The sequence below is a fragment of the Sminthopsis crassicaudata genome, chromosome 1 (genome assembly GCF_048593235.1).
Source record: "Sminthopsis crassicaudata isolate SCR6 chromosome 1, ASM4859323v1, whole genome shotgun sequence".
NCBI lineage: Eukaryota > Metazoa > Chordata > Mammalia > Dasyuromorphia > Dasyuridae > Sminthopsis > Sminthopsis crassicaudata.
In genome coordinates this window covers 646,014,367-646,031,283 of record NC_133617.1, presented here as the reverse complement: position 1 = coordinate 646,031,283, position 16,917 = coordinate 646,014,367, and the positions used below count along the sequence as shown (strand labels likewise).

At 38.8% G+C, this 16,917-nt stretch overlaps 2 long non-coding RNA genes across 2 annotated transcripts in view; both read right to left on the bottom strand.

Annotated features, from left to right (window-relative positions):
- The window catches only part of LOC141551365 (uncharacterized), a 132,789-nt gene that overhangs the window by 80,684 nt on the left and 35,188 nt on the right, over window positions 1-16,917 (bottom strand). The gene's annotated exons all lie outside the window — the stretch shown is intronic.
- LOC141551366 (uncharacterized) lies at window positions 13,527-14,610 on the bottom strand. Its single transcript, XR_012484845.1, has 2 exons — window positions 14,521-14,610; window positions 13,527-13,562 (listed from the first exon to the last, which is right to left on the bottom strand). It is a non-coding gene; the product is annotated as an uncharacterized LOC141551366 (long non-coding RNA).

The window sequence follows — 16,917 nt, the reverse complement described above, 5'->3', positions numbered from 1 at the left end:
GAGATATGATTGATCACTTTATGTTCCAGGATGTCAACTGTAGAATCAGCTCCTCTAGGATCCCCTGAAAATAGGGATCAAAATAATACAAAAATTATGATTTTGCCAGAGGGTGAGAGCAAGGAATTGTTATTGTGCTGGGCATAATTTGCTTTTTGGGCCTTAGCTCTGGAAGACCAGAGTTCAAATCCAGGCTCATTAAAATCCCTGTCTGTTTGACTCTGGGCCAATTCTTTAATTCTGCCTCAGTTTCCTCATCTGTAAAATAAGGATGATAATAGTAAGAGCATCTACTTTACAAAGTTGTTGAAAAAATAAAATTAGATAATATTTGTAAAGCACTTTCCAAACCTTAACGTATTATGCTATACCTAATCTACTGTGATGTTTAAGGCTATTATGACTATGTTTTAAGCTGATCTGCCCCTGTATTCACAAATAAAATATTTAATAAAATTAGTTTTTTTAAATTATTAAATTTACTTTTCCAAAGTAAGTGTGTTCTAAAGTTTAGGGATAAATTAAAATGCTTAAAGATGCATAGAAGTATCAAAGATCCATAATAGAGACATTATATGATAGCTAATTAATAATAATGGCTTTGTAGTTTATGAAAATTACCATATGGTAGGCACTGTTTTAAGCATTTTACATATATTGTCTCAATTTAGTTTCTTTCAACTCTGGGAAGTAGGTGTTTTAATAGGTGTTTTAATTGTCTCTATTTACAGATATAGAAAACTGAAACAAAACAAGGTTAAGTGACTTGTCTAACCAAGGTCACATAACTAGTAAATGTTTGAGGTCATATTTGAATTCAGGTCTTCCAGACCCAGATTTGGCATTCTATCTGTCATGCTACCTTGCTACCGTCAATGCTAATTATGTTTTGATGATGATTAGTTCTAACTCATAGCCATTCAAAACTGATATTATTATTGTCATGGAATAGAATGAGCATTTTTTTCCAGGATTTTTTTCCACTAGTAGTGATACTAGTAAAAAAGTTAACAAATTATAAAATAATGGTGGGTATAAGAATAGGTTTTTAATTTATTTTTCTGATGTTATACATGTACATTCGTTTTTTAATGTGTTTTGTGTATTTCCATATGAATCATGTTGGAAGAAAAAGAAGATAAGAACTACAAGAAAAAAAAAACAGAAGAAAAATAGTTGAAAGTAGTATGCTTTAATCCACATTCAATTTCCATAGTTTTCTTTCTGGATGCAGATAACATTTTCCATCCAAAGTTTATTGTGATTGCCTTGGATCACTGAATTGCTGAGAAGAGATATGTCTATCGTAGTTGTTCTTAACACAGTCTTGTACTGCTGTGTACAACTTTATCCTGGTTCTGCTCACTTCACTCAGCATCAGTCCATGTAAGTCTTTTCCAGGCTTTTCTGAAATTAGCCTTGAAACAGTTTTTTTTTAAATCTTCAGGTTTTTAACAGTTATATATTTTGTACAGAGCAGGAATTTGATCCATAGTTGTTGGATTAATATTATTGATCAATTACTTCTATGTTTTACCTTGATCTATATAATCTTTCCTGTTATATTCCTAATGATCTCTGCCTGGATTACATGTCTCATATAATAATTTCTCAAATGAATTAATTAGAGAATCTGGCTTCAAATTCTGATTCTGTTACTAACAGTGTGACCTCCTGGGGTAAATGATTGATTTCTCTGGCATTAAGTTTCCTCATCTGTAAAAATTGGAGGTTAAATCAGATGGCCACACTACTGTCTCTTTCACCTCAAATCTATATAATCCTATGATCCTACTTACTCCTTATGTTCAAGGGTAGTTATTGTTGCTTTCTAGAAAGGATGAAGACATTATTTAGGAAAGACGTTTGGGTGATAGAAAAAGCTTTGAAAAAACAATTCAACTATTGTCACAGTAAGAAAGTGTTCCCTAGAGAAGTCCCAATATCTCTCTTACAGGTGCAGATGCAGATATTATGTATGTGTCTTAGCATAAATAGGCTTATCTACATGCTTATTGTCACTATGGAAATTATTGGGCTGAATGAATAGTTCTAAATCCTGGGTCTTCTTACATCACACTTCTGCTCAATAATTTTCAGTGACTTCTAGTTATTTCCAATGTATCCACAGTCCAGAACCTGAGATTCTTTGTCTGCCCAAACCATGTTTAATCTTGAAGGCATCTAACATCATTATCATTATCATCACTATTTTCCTGTTTCCTTTTCTAAAAAGTTCCTTAGGAAAGTATTTGCTGATATCAAGGTTTCTATAAAAAGAGCCCTCAGATCCCCTCCAAATATCAAATAAAAGACATATTTTATTTAGCCTGATAAAAATGGGAAAGCAAATACCCCAGTCTATTAATGGTGAACAATTTTAAAAATAAATATTCTTCACTCTCTGATGGACTTCTACTTCCTCAGTGAACTATATAGTCATCTAGACATATAGCACTATTCTGGGTGGATTTACTATCTCTTGTAAAGTGAATCTTAAGGTTAATGAGTCAAATAATCTGTGCCTTAGGTGGGAGTAGAGACCTTTTCAATCATGCACACTTAGGGTGCTACTTTGGAAGTAAGTTCACTCCACAAGAAGAATATAAACAGGTCCTTTGAAAATCAACCCTTCCTTCTTTCATCTTCCCAGTCCCCCACCAGTGGAGTTGTTCACATAACCCAAAACACCAGTTAAGGACACAGTCCAGTTTTGCTTCCCCCTCTCTACTCCTATACATGGTGACTGTCTCTTATTCTTATAAAGTGAGCTCCAGCTGCAGCTTACTTCTGAGCTATGTTTTAAATGATATATCCAAGGGTTTATAGCTATGGTGAATTAAGCAGTTGTTCTTGATCAGATGAGAAAGGGGTTAGTGGAACATTCTGTCAAATTCAGAACTTACCTAAGAGACATCAAGCCAGAACAAAAGTCTCATCTTCATTGACTGCTGAGTCAATGAACCTGCTTAGGGATTAAGGTGTCTAGGTTTGCGTTCTAAATGAGGATAAAATGCAAACTCCTTAGCTTATCATTTAAAGTTCTGCAAAATATGATCTCTGCCTACATTTCCAGACAATTTCACCATCATGCACTCTACCTTCTATCCAAACTGGACTACTTGCCAATTGTTCTCCAAATTTTCCATTCCATTCCCTATCTCCAATGTCCTGCATTGATCCATTCTTTATTTTCATCTTTTAGAATTCAAATCACCATGTTGCCATACTTGAAGGAAATTTAAAATGCTACCCTCCACTTGAAGATTTTCTTTATCCCAGTAAATGTTAACTGCTCTTTCTCTCCACAAATTGCTTTGTGTTTTATTTTCTCTATATTTATTGTATTCCCTCTCCCACCCTCCAATAGAATGTAAACTCCTTAAGGCAAGAAACTATTTCATTTCAGCCTCTGTGTTCCAAGAGCCTAATAGTAAATGTTTAATTGATTAGACTTTGGAGAGTATTTTTTACAATATACAATAGAAAAAAGCACTAGAAGAAAGGTCTTAAAATTTTTCCATTTTCTTTAAGATTTGTTACAAATGTGTATACATTCCTACCAAAAAAAAAAAAAAAAAAAAAAAAAAAAAAGGCTGCCTTTATCATTACCATACCAGTGTGATTGCAGAGGAAATCTCCTACTACACAACAAGGGCTAGAAATACGCAAAATAAGCAATTCATTCAGGCATGGGGGTGCATATGTAAGTGTGTGTGTGTGTGTGTGTGTGTGTGTGTGTGTGTGTGTGTACACTTTTTTTGGTATTCCTATTTTTGGTAAAGTTTTACAGATGCCTTCTGCCTTCTGGGTTTTTTTTTTTTTTTTTTTTTTTTTTGCCTCACAGTCATTTTCCTAAATCCCGTGGTCCCAAAGAATCCTCCCTTGTGACAAAGACAGATCAGTTAAGCAAAACCAACCAGCATGGTCCTCACATCTGACAACACACACAATGTAAGCCATATTTCTCCACCTCTCTGCCAAGAAGAGTGATGCTGCTTTCATCATCTGTTCGCTAAGACCAAGATTGGTCATTGCATTCAATCTGAATTCATCTCTCTTTGAATGCTGTTCTCCTTCCCTTTATTGGAGTTATGGTGTATCATTCTCCTGGTTTTGCTCTCTTCTCTCTGGATCAATTCATGTAAGTCTTCCCATATTTCTCTGAATTCTTATTAGTCATTTTTATGGAAAATAATATTCAATTACCTTCATATACCACAAAATCCTTCAAACAATAGGCATGTATTTTGTTTCTGGGTTTTTTCTTTAATATTTCTTCTTAATAAACATATGCTTTATTGTTAGTAAAATTTGTTTTCCTTCACATGAATGGCATGCAATTATTTGGTTTATGGTGAGTCAAGTCTCACAAGTTACAATGAAGTTTTAAAACCTGAGACTGAGACATTAATACACAGAAAGTGATATATCCAGGGGAAAAGGGTGGGAAGAATAATGTTCCAACCACTGTTCTGTCCCATTCCCAAAATATTTATTGTCTAAAATAAAGCTTTGAAAGTAAAAAAGTGAAGAATTAAAAGAAAAACAAAGCTCTGGGTAGAGTATATATATATATATATATGTATATATATATATATGGTAATGGGATGGAAGGGAAAGAATACAAGAGGTTGTGGTGATAGTAGTGGTAGTGATAAGGGTGGTAGCAGTGATGGTGATGGTGATGGTGATGGTGGTGATGGTAGTGACAGTAGTGTTGGTGCAGGTGGTTTTTCCTTCAGTCTTGATGAGGTAACTTTACCCAAAAAGGAGGCAAGAGACTAATCCCCATATTCCTTATAATTTTGTGAAAATCTAATTGACCCTGTCTTTTAAAACCAAAACAAAAAAATTCTGAATTTATATGTTTATTTCCCAAATATCAATGTAAACTGAGAATTTGTTCCTTTAGGAAGAATATACTCTAAGTGGGTCTATCTATTTATCTTTAGAATGTTAGTCCCATTAGGAGCAAAATGCCATCCTAGTTCTGTGGAAGTTTTTGGGCTTGTGCCTGGAACTGCTGAAGCAGATATTCACACCTACCACATATAACACTTAGTAACATGATTTTCAGTACAGCACTTTTTTAAAAAAGAAACATATCATAGGCTTAATTATTGCCCAAACAGCTGCTTCCTTGCAGGGAGGCCCATGAAAGGATCCATCTTTTCTCTAATGAAGGTTTGCTTATTTTGCATTAAAATGAGTAAAAGAGACCCCTTTCTGAAATTTTTGTTTAGAGACCCTAGAATTTAAGTTTAGAATGCTGAAAACATATCAATATTTTTACCTGTGTGCTGATACTCCAGGCTAACATGTTGGGGGGGAATCCTGAATTTAAATGAGGAGGAATACAAGTACCCAGAAAGCTTATTAGGTGGGTGATGCTGGGGAAGACACAACTTTCCTGAGACTCAGTTTCCTCATTCATAATTAGATTACACCTGTACTATCTACTTCACAGGTTTGTCTAAGGAACTTGATTTTTTTTTTTAATTAAGGCACTGGAGGGAGAAGAGAGGAAGGAGAGAGAGGAAGAAATTGGAAAACCTTGTGTTCCAATTAAAATTTGGAAAAACTAAAAAAAACAACAAAAAAAACTAAGGCACTATAGAAATATAAGTTATTAGAAGGAGCTTTAAGAAAATCCCAAGAACAAGAAGCGAAAAAGGGGAAAAGGGTCTAATTTATCCTTGATTATTAGAAATGAAAAAGATTGTCTAGTTAGTATAAGTCTCTAATTTTATGGATAAAGGAATTGAAGCTAAGAGAGAGACTTTTTCAAGATTAGAATTGATATCAGAATTCAAGTTTCCTTAGCTTTCTTTCTAAACCTATACTTTACTATTATCTAAAATATGCAAAAAAAAATCACTCCATCCTCTTAGAGAAAGAAGTATATTTCACTTTCCACTTCCTTATGCTGTAAGAAGAAAAATGTCAGATCCTTTAGAAGTTTCTTTTTGTTCTTGAACAGTTGCCTTGGAGATTAAAAATGTCCATTAGGTTTTCTAAAGGTATCATTGTAACATCATTGCCTGACATCAGACAAGTAGAGCAAACAATGAATATGTTTGTTCAGATGAATCTCTTTCCCCCCTTTATGACTTTTAAAAATTCCTATCTATAGAAACTATATATCAAAATCTCTGATTATTTTTATCACTCTTATTGTATATTGCCATATCCCCCTCCCCCCAAAAATATATTTTTGTCTGTAGTCTGTAGTCTCATCAACAACATCTGAGAGTGCCTGTTTCCCTGAAGCCTCTCAAACATTGAATTTTTATCCTTTTTCTATTTTTTTTTCATTTTAGTGGGAGAAACTCAATATCTTTAGGATTGCCTTGATTTGTATTTCTCTGATTATTAAGATATTTGACCATCTTTCCATATTTATTAATCATTAGTTTCATTACTTTTTGCTAGCATCTAGCTGCACCAGGGGGCGCAGCATCCTTTTTCCTGAAACTTGGGAATTAAAGGAAGATTATGAAGCATTCCTTTTCCTAGACTTAAAGTAACTGGAAAATTTCCTTCCTCACACTGTCCTCTTTGTAGTCTCCCCTTCTCCATTTACAAATTTCCTTCACATTTGTGTCTTCCCTCAGCATATGGAGAAACAGGAGATTGAATCTTAGCTTACTCCTTACTGTGTGACCTTGAACAAGTCACTTACAATTTCCTCATCTGTAAAATAAAAGGATGATATTGGAACTAGATAATCTTTAAGGTCTCTTCCAACTTTAGAATCAATGATGCTATGATCATCCTGTCTAATTCATAATAGCTGCAGAGTTGCCAGTAGGAGTCTCCATTACCAACCCCCCTCTCCAATATCTTTTATGCTGCTCAACAGCGCCAGGCTGGCTGAGGAAACAAAGTCTACATCATATTTCCTCTTACTCATAATTTCAAGGCACATTCCCTATTATATTTCCTACTTTCTAGTATAATACGCCAGACTATATCTAGAGATTCTTTCAGGCTGAGGAAATCTCAGTGGAAAAAAAAACCAGGCTTTTCAGAAGAAAATTAGACATATTTGGTAATAAAGAAAAACTAAGGACATGTAGCCTTTTTACTTTCTCCTCTACCCATTTTCAGGTTTTGTCAAAAACTTATTAAACTTCAGGTAAAGTCATTAATGTGTCAAAGATGTATCTCTCCACTGTCTTCCCACCTTCTAATCTCTTCCTCTCCATTGAAAAAAAATCACAGCTTCCCCAAATTGGGTATCATTTTTGTCAGAAGTTTTATACACCTGCCCTGGAGAATATAATGAAGAAAGTGTAACATTCAGCTAGATTGTAGGTTGTGCCCTAGGTAGACCACATCTAGGCATTATGGGATTCTGTATTTTAGGAAGGATATTCACCAGCTAGAGTATATCCAGAGGAGGCCAACCTTTGATTGGTGAGCAGGGGGACTTAAAAATAATTTTAGGTAAGCATGGTTCAAAATAAATGAAGATTCCTCACCTGTAGAAGAGAAGATTTAATGGGGCATAATCATAGACTTCCATTATTTTAAAGGTTACATATTGTAAAGAGAATTACATTAGTTCTACATGGCTCCAGAAGGTAAAACAAAGACCAATGAGTAGAAGTTAAAGGTAGACAAATTTTGGCTCAAAGTACAAGAAAAACTTCCTAATAATTAGAGTTAACCAAAATAGAATAGGCTCTGAGGGAGGTAATGATTTTTCTCATCTCTGGTGATTTTTACTGGATGCTAAATGATAAGCAGTTGAGATGTTATAGACAGGAGTCATGATGTGTGTTAATGCTAGACTACATGACCTCTGGGATCCCTTCCAGTTCTGAGATGGTATGATTCTATTAAGCTATGATTCATTTGATCATACAGGTAGGCATCTGGGGACAAAGAAATTACCCTCCCCAACGAACTTCTTGCTTGCTTGCTGTTACAGAAACTGATGAGCAAAAATAGGCACCCACCAAGAATTGCCAAGATATGATTCGAAAGGACTCATTGCATACCATTTACCACCCAAAACCACATATCCTTTTCGTACTTTATGACAAACCTTCCCCTCTTCCCATAAATACATCCTCAATTTCACCCTTTCCCTTCCAAATATTTAAAAACAATAAACTCTCATGAACTCAAGGTCATCAGTATTTCTAAGAAAATGTAGATTGCAGTCGTCATAAACCATTTAGTGTAACCTCCCATTCATTTTTCAGAAGAGGAATCTGAGTCTCAGAGATGAATGACTTGGCCAAGTTAACACAGGCAGTGGATGTTAAAGGTGGGATTTGAACCCAGATTCTGACTTTAGATACAGCACAATGTCTATGCAGCGTCCAAGTAAAGACCTCTTGGACTTCTAAGTTCAGGGTAGAAGGTGCAAAAGAGATACTATTGACCAACCCAAATGTTTCTGGGGAACAAGCTATGGTGGCATAAAATATTAGAGGGTAGACTATTTTGAATTTCATTAATTAGGTCACATTTCTATGGGATTTAAATGCAAAATAACAAACCCCCTCAGATCTATGTAGTTAGAGTTTAATTGTCCTCATTTTATATCTGAGCAAACTTGGGCTTGAAAAGCCATGCTTACAAAAACAAAAACATAAACATAAAAAAACCAAACCATAGTGAACTGGGAAAGAGAATACTTACCCAGGAATCATAAACAGAACTAGGAAAATACCTGATGCCCCAAGAGGTGCTGAGACAGCCTAATCCAGAGAGAAGCACCTCTCTCTCACTTTTTGAAGGTAGGTATTATTGCTCTTACTTCCTACCCCCCCCCCATACACTGCTGTAATTATGTTCAGACTAAGAAATGAGAGCAATGGACTGGAAATCAGGAGACATGGCTTCCTATAATCTTGAAAAACTGATAGCTTCCCTGAGCTTTGAGTTTTCGCTAATGTAAAATAAGACAGTTATCCTGATTGATCTCTAATGTAGAGAGAATGCAGTGGCAAAGAAGGTGGATCTGGTAGATTTGTTTCTGATTCTGCCACTTCCTTGTGTTTCAATCTTGGAACTCACTTTTATCTTCACTAGACTTCTAATTTCCTCATAAATAAGGAATTGGACTGAATAATCCCTAAAAACCCTTCTAGAACTCAGTTTGACCAGTATTATTATCTCGTGATTGACAAGGAAACTGAGGCTTAGAGAGAGTTAAGTGATAAGAATTAAAACCACTCTCAACTCTGCTTTACCACTGTGTAGTGGAGAGGGAAAGTATGGATTAGGAAGATGAGCCTTATGTGGTAACTTGTGCCATTAGTAATGTAGTGGTAGGAAGATGGACTGGTTTTGATTTAAGCCATGGTCCTTAAAAAGAAATCTAGCCAGTAAACACCAAGTCATTTTGGGAGAGTTCAGAAGTACAAAAGAAAAGGAAAAAAAATGCTTTTAGGAGCATCTGTAAGTAGGGATATTTAACCCTATGAGACAGAGTACTTAGGAAGGTAAATGACACTATTTCTAGGGGCATGGTTGACATTAAATTGATTGAAAATTATCTTTATGAAAAGCAATGTAAAGACAGGTGGTATGTTGCTTCCTCTTACCCACAAGTACAAATTATGGGAGGATTTGCCATGTACATGAGTATAGAATGTCAAGATTTTGAGCAGCAATGTGATCATAATTTTACTTATTAATCTCATGAAAAAGAATTGTTAGCCATTAATATTAACAATAAAATCACTTGTAGGTATTGCATTAGGTACATTAATGCAATTAGTTTTATATAATCTCATTTCCAGTTCAAGTACCACTTTTTTTTTTATAGTTGAGGAAATTGACGCAAAGAGGTAAAAATGGTTTACCCAAAGTCACTCACTCAGTAAATGCTATCTGACTCTGGACCTAGCTTGCCACTCAACCACTCCCAATTCTCCTTAGGTTGGCACATCACTTGGTCTTTCCCCTTATTTCAGGAATGAGAAATATCCCATAGAAGGGCAACATTGAGCCATTCCTATGCTCTCAGGAATATACCTGTCTTCTGGAGAAGGCCTAAAGAATATGATTCTTAAGAAATCATGAGATTGAGGCTGATTAGTGAGAGATCCCTGAGTTCTGGGCTTTCTGGTTCATGAACTTTTGTGCAATGAACTTCTGGCTTATCAAGATAAGAGGAGACCATCCAAAGTGATCTAAAGATAACCAAAAAAAAAAAAAAAAGAAAAAAAAAAGAAAATAAAGTAAATGGAGATTTCTTCCTTTTAAAAGCTGTTCACTTTTTGCCCTGGTCCTTAGCTGTGATTTTCCTCAGCACATCCTTTCTTCGAGGCCTCATGTTCCTGAGAAGCTGGAAGCTGCTGGTAAGGAATGTTTCCACTTTCCCTCCACTCTTTCACATTACAAGCAGCCGGGCTTGAGTTTTTACATCTTGCCAGTACATGTAGTCGGCTGAATTTTTGACATAAAAATAGGGTATGTAAAACAGATGCAAGGCTTCCGTATATGACAAACCATACATGTAAAAAAAAATATGTGTGTGCGCCTAAACAGAGAGAGGTATGTCCACACACCCACATCCATACAAAAGCAAGCATAGTGCCTTCCTCCAACGGTAGGTGTGTTTTGACTGCAAGCGCTTATATTTTGAGATATCAAATTTATTTGGACACAGTCTGTTGTAACACAGCAAAGGAGAAATAAAATATGTATGTGTGTATTACAGCATATTGCGATTTTCCAAAGCACAGGTACTGTGCTGTCTCCTTGGTACTGAATCATCCTTGCAAGCACCGGGACAGAAATTTAAACAGTGAGCTAGCTAGCTACCTATGGGATTTACAAAACCCGATATCCAGGCTTTTGTAAATTGCATTACAAGATGAATTGTTATTCGTAGACCCGAACAGTTTACACATTATTACTAACAAGCAAAACAGTAACAAAACCTCCAAACACCTTGCCTGGGTGGATCTCACAACACCTGTATCCAGAAAATTGGCATATTGTGTATCAAAACCGTTTAAAGGTTTGCAAGGAAAATTCATGGCCATGCCTTCATTGCGTGTGTAGTACCTGCGCCTTTTTTCTTTATTGGACAAGTTATGTATACAACAAGCTACATTGTTTCCCTTGTGCTGATTGCCCCTGGGATGCGACTCGAGACTGAGGGGAGAAAGGAGTAGAAGCAGATAAAAAACGAGAAAAACACTGTTTCGTTTCCTAGCTATAGTTATTAGAAAAAGAAATGTTGCAGCCGAGGATTTGAACAGTTGAACCCACTGGAAGAGCTGACCTTTTCATCCTCTTAAATCGCTGGAAAGAAACAGCCAAACTGCAAGACCCAGAAAAAGACGGGGCGTCCCGGGGGTGAATAGTGTCACCTAGGTGAAATACAGAGGCCACAAGTGACCGAAAAGGAAAGGGGGCTTCAAGCCACAGTTAATTTATTGCAGAATTACAAAGTCGACAGGCGGACTGGGTGCCACGTCTGATCATACGCTCTTTTTCCAGGCAATCCTATTCCCTTAACGGAACATTGTTTCCCTCACTGTCAAAATGAGTATCCCCTCCAAAGAAGACTCCTTCATTTACCCTCTTCTCCTTCCCACACGTTCTTTTATTGCATAATATTTATGTAGTATTTCGTTTCTGGGGATCCTTTTCTGTAACTCGGTATAATTAAGACATAAATGCTGGGAAATAAAGCTTTGAACTTAGTTCCGAAAAAAAAAAATATTCAGCCCAATGTGACCCTTTCCCTCCCTCGCCTTCTTCCCCCCCTCCCCCCCGCCCCAACCTCTCCAGTCCCAAGGTTCTAGTTCGAAGATCTGCTCCTTGCTAGTGGTGATTGGGGAATTAGCGAAGTAGGTCGGGGGAGATTTCTTTAGGAAAAAACATGGATGAAGGAAAGCCTTCTTAAATTCCAATCCCATCACTTTCTCCTCACCTCCAAACCCCGTTTTAAAAATAGGATACAAGAGTTGTGCAGCAAGTATTTTATAAAACATAAAATATGATCTCCATTTATTGCAATCATCAACATCATAATTACAATAAATTTCATAATCATTTGTCTAAAATGATGATCAAACTTAAGTCCAGATAGTTTTCACAGACTAGTCCAGATAGTTTTATTTTATTTTATTTTTTTTAAACCACCCAGATCCAATGCATCAGCTACTAGCAAATTACTGTCGTAACATGTCAGGACCAAAAATAACACAGATAATGTTGCGAAGTACGAGGTGAAAATATTAAAGGAAGCTGGATAAAACGGTATAGAAAATAAGATTTTTGTACCACTCCTCACTCCCTCCGACTAGCGCTATTTTTTGTCCTTTGTATTTAAGGACACAGAATGATAGATTTAACAATCAATAGATTAAGCTTCAGGAACAACGTGATCGAAGTTTTCCGAAATGACAGGAAAACAGTTGAAATCCAACTCGAGTAATTCACCTGACTGGCTTCTTAAGCTTGGGGAGCTGGCTCGGGGCTGAGGAAGGAAAGCCCTAACTAGGGGAGGCGGTTTTGGTTTTGGTTTTTGTCAAGTCAGGAAACCCGCTCTGCCAAAGTCAACTAGAAATCTCGAGTCGTCCCCCAAACTTAGCATTCTAGGGACATGTTCGTGCCCTTCAGTGCGGCCAATATCTGTACGAACTAGCGAGGATAGTCCGGGCTGGTGCTCAGGAATGGAGCCGAGCCGAGACGGATTGGGGACAGTTTGGATGGGCGGCTGATGGACAGCAGTGCTTACATGCCTCTGCTGCTTCTCTTCCCCACCCACGGGGCACTCTCCCGGTGGCACCTCAAGAACAACCCCCTCTCAAAAGAATGTGATTGACTTTTTTTCTTTTCTTTTTTTAAGACATGACGAGCCTTTAAGAATGCGGTGTCACTCGTTCCCTTAACAGGTAGTTTCATGGGAGATCTTGCCGGTCTTAAATATCAAAGGCTGGGCAGAGGCGCGCCGAGACAGGAGAGGGAGAGCTGGAACATTTTGTACTGGTAGCAAATGAGCTTTAAATAACCTCATCTTCCTCCCACTTTCCCTCAACCCCATGGTGAAAAGAGAGAGGGAGCCTGACCATTTTGAAAGACTCCTATAAACTCCGTAGGAGACACTCCACACAAATGCAAAATAGGAATCAGCCCCCTTTTCTTCGTTCACCTACATCCCAAGGCCACCCTTGGCGGTTGCATCCCTTGTAGGATAACTTGGTTTTATACAGAAATGGATTGGGTGAGGGTGGGGGAGGGGGGGGAGACATCCCGAGCTACCCCGGTTTAGACTCCGCAGCAAAGAAGGAACATTAGATAGCTCTTGGGTATTTGGAACCTAAGGACGCCTCTCTCCGTTGTACTTTGAATGGGACTATATGGTCCAGAGTCTGCAGGTCTACCGAGGGCAGACATCCGAACTCGCAAGTTCTCGGTCCCCGCGCTCAGGGCTGCGGGTCCCTGGCGCTCCGTTTCGCGCCACTGCTGTCGCACACCTTCCCCTTTCCCATACGGGCTGGGCTAGGGGAAAAGTTTCCTTCTTTCGTGAGGTTTGTTTTCCATCTATCTCTGCGCGACAATATGCGATGGCCGAGGACCTGAGGTCAGAAGGAACAGGCTGGCAACTCTCTAGAGTTCACCGGCTGGGTCAGACATAGCCCGGCTAGGCTTAGCTTCCCCCCCCCCCCCCCCGTTCGCGCCCATGCTTTGTTGCCTTGCCCGCGCTGCCACCTGCCCCGGGGTATAGGAAAAGGGAAGCTGGCACAGCTCACCCACCGGCCCGCGCCCCAAAGGTTAACCACGATGGGGCTGCGGAAGGCGAAGAAGGGAAGGGAAAAGAAGTGTGGTTTGGGGTGCAAGAGTGGGGCGGGGAGACGAGAGCCTGTCTATCTTTTCCTTCCACAATTATTTAGTGGGTGATTTGGTTGTGGAGACAGCATTTTGTGAGCCTGGAAACGCTAGAAACATGGATTGTAGGAGTGCACTCTACTGCTTGTGGGTACTTTCAGACAAAACACGAGCCCCAAACTAGCTCCTCTATCTTTGGCTATGCCCGGCAGCCCCTAAGAGAATCGGTTCTCGTTTTAATCCCATAATAACTAAGTCTACGAGAGCAGCGAGAAGAAAGCTTCACCTCGTGGTTTTCCAACAGGTTGTTCTCTAGGCAAAAGTCTCTGACTTCCCTTTCGGGTTACTTTTCTCGAGCCACTTAGAGGCGATAACATTTCAACCTTTCCTGTCTCTGAGAGTGTGTGCGGGCGGCCTGCCCACGCCCCAGGGCCCCCGGCTGCGGGCTGTTTCCTTACAGTACCCCCCCACCCTCACCCCCACCCGGGATGGTGCAGCTGTCCCTCCGCTTTGTGCCTCGCCACTAATCATGCAGCCAGTTTTCAAAAGTTGCCACAGCAGAGTTTTCTCTTGCTTTCTTTTTTTCTTCCCCTACAGACCTTCTCGTCTGCTGGAGCTGGCCTGGAGTTCTTAGACAAGACTTAGCAGGAAAGAGAAAAAGGAAAAACCCCGACTTTCCCACCCCGCCCCCCTTTTCCTCTGTCCTACCCTCTCTCTCCTCGAAGGGCAGACCTTTCTGGAGGACTAAGACCCTCGGAGCCTGTACGCCCAGGAGTCCCCGAAGACTGGTGACTCTGGTGGGAAGGAATTTGTTCTGCATCTCCCACCCCAGCTCTCTTCACTTCTCCGCCCTTCCCCGCCCCCCTCTTCTCCATCTCAGGCTTGCTTGAGGCCGTATAATCTCCCGAGCTAGTTTTGTACACACTTTCTTCTTTAAAAAAAAAAGAAAAGAAAAGAAAGAAAGAAAGAAAGAAAGAAAGAAAGAAAGAAAGAAAGAAAGAAAGAAAGAAAGAAAGAAAGAAAGAAAGAAAGAAAAGAAAGAAAGGAAGGAAGGAAGGAAGAAAGGAAGGAAGAAAGAAAGAAAGAAAGAAAGAAAGAAAGAAAGAAAGAAAGAAAGAAAGAAAGAAAGAAAGAAAGAAAGAGAAAGAAAGAAAGGAAAGAAAGAAAGAAAGAAAGAAAGAAAGAAAGAAAGAAAGAAAGAAAGAAAGAAAGAAAGAAAGAAAGAAAGAAAGAAAGAAAGAAAGAAAGAAAGAAAGAAGGAAGGAAGGAAGGAAGGAAGGAAGGAAGGAAGGAAGGAAGGAAGGAAGGAAGGAAGGAAGGAAGAAAAGGAAGGAAGGAAGGAAGGAGGGAAGGGAGGGAGGGAGGAAGGAAGGAAAGAAAAGAAAAAGAAATTTAAAAACCCCAAACCGAGGACCCTACTTCAACTTTCTTCGTCGTGCACTTTTCCTATCTCTATCTCTCCCTTTCTCTCGGAGCATCCAGGGAGAAAGTCCTGAATCTCCAATTTTGCTGCTCTCTCTCTCTCTCTCCTGCCTATCGGCGGATAGCTACCTATTACCTTGGACTGTTTCTTCGTCCCATTTTCTCTTCCCGGGTACACAGCTTTTCTCTTGCCCCCTGCTTTCAGAAGAGCAACGCGGAAGACTCAGAAAACTTGACCGTTCTTTTCCCTCTTCTCTTCCTCCCCACCTCCGATCTTGGCTTTTTTGGATGGAGCCAGTTTTGTTTTGTTTTAACAGGAATCCCGGCAAACTGCTCCCCTATCTTTGAAACATCCTCCCCTTTTTTCCTGGGGTGCAGTATTGCTGTAGGCAGAGTTCCCAACTAGGTAGAGTGAATCAGAGATGGGCAAAAGTTCTCTCAATCCCTTCGAAAGAGGACTTCGAACAAGTCCCATGATCAGAACGGTAGTAAAAGCCTTAAGCTAGAAAGCATCCCATATGTATATATGTGTAATATAGATAGAGATAGTTTTTATGTCGTTATTGATTGGCAGAGAATTTCCCCCCCAATATTAGAGAATTAGAGAATAGAAACTTTCTAATCTTTAGTGCTTGGAAATGCCCTGCATGAAAGATATATAAAGTCCAAAAGGCTTTGTAGATTGACAGACATTTTTCATAGTCTTGGTATACTTTATTATCCCAATCAGAATCCAGTCATTTCCCACTTTGGCACTTTGGACTTAAAGTACTGAATAAGTGTGGCCAGTCTGATGTTAATGAGCAAAAGTCCACAAAAAAGCAAAAATTCCCCTTCAACTTTGACACAAATTGGAAGAAATTGTTGAGAAACACTTTATACTTACCACCATATGCTAGTCTTCTAAAATTAAGTATGTATTTCAGCTATATAATAGATGACTATAATACTTTAAGCTCTGTTCAAACCTTTCATTCACAAATAATGCTGAAGCCAAGGGAAGATACAGAAATAGCCTTGTATAATAACTCTTTTTCTCTTGTGTTTTAAGGTCTACAAAGCACATTCTCTACAATAAACCTTTGAGAGATAGTACATTATTGTTTCCCTCTTAGCTGAAGAGGCGAAATGATTGCTTGGGGTCACAAAAAAAATCATAAATAACCAGAGTTTGAATGCAGAAGTTCTAAACCTCAGTACAGCACTTCGAACTTCATCATACTATTTTCCTGTCATCTATTCCTTGCTTAGGACAACACCAAGAATAGTTGTCAATATGAGTCTCTTAGAGTCTCTATGGAGATTGGGGAGGGTCAGGTGGGATAGGTTTACCAGCCTCTTAAAGCTCAGTTAGGAAAGCTCACAAGGAATGGTGGCAACAGCAACAGCCATCTTGTGGAAGGGCAGCCCTGGCTCTGAAATAAAGGAGTGTTTGTTGGGGATGGGGGGGAAGGAGGAAGAATGAAAGAGAAGGGAGAAGAGGGCAAGAAATAAATTCAGCTGGAAAGAAAAGGGTGTGTGTGTGTGTGTGTGTGTGTGTGTGTGTGTGTGTGTGTGTGTGTGTGTAAGCAGAATTGCTTTCAGGCCTACTGGACTATGATTTCTTTCCCCTTTAATTTTAAACCTCCTTTGAGGAGAAGGGTATTCTTTCCATATACCTAAATCACCCCAACTCCCTTTATA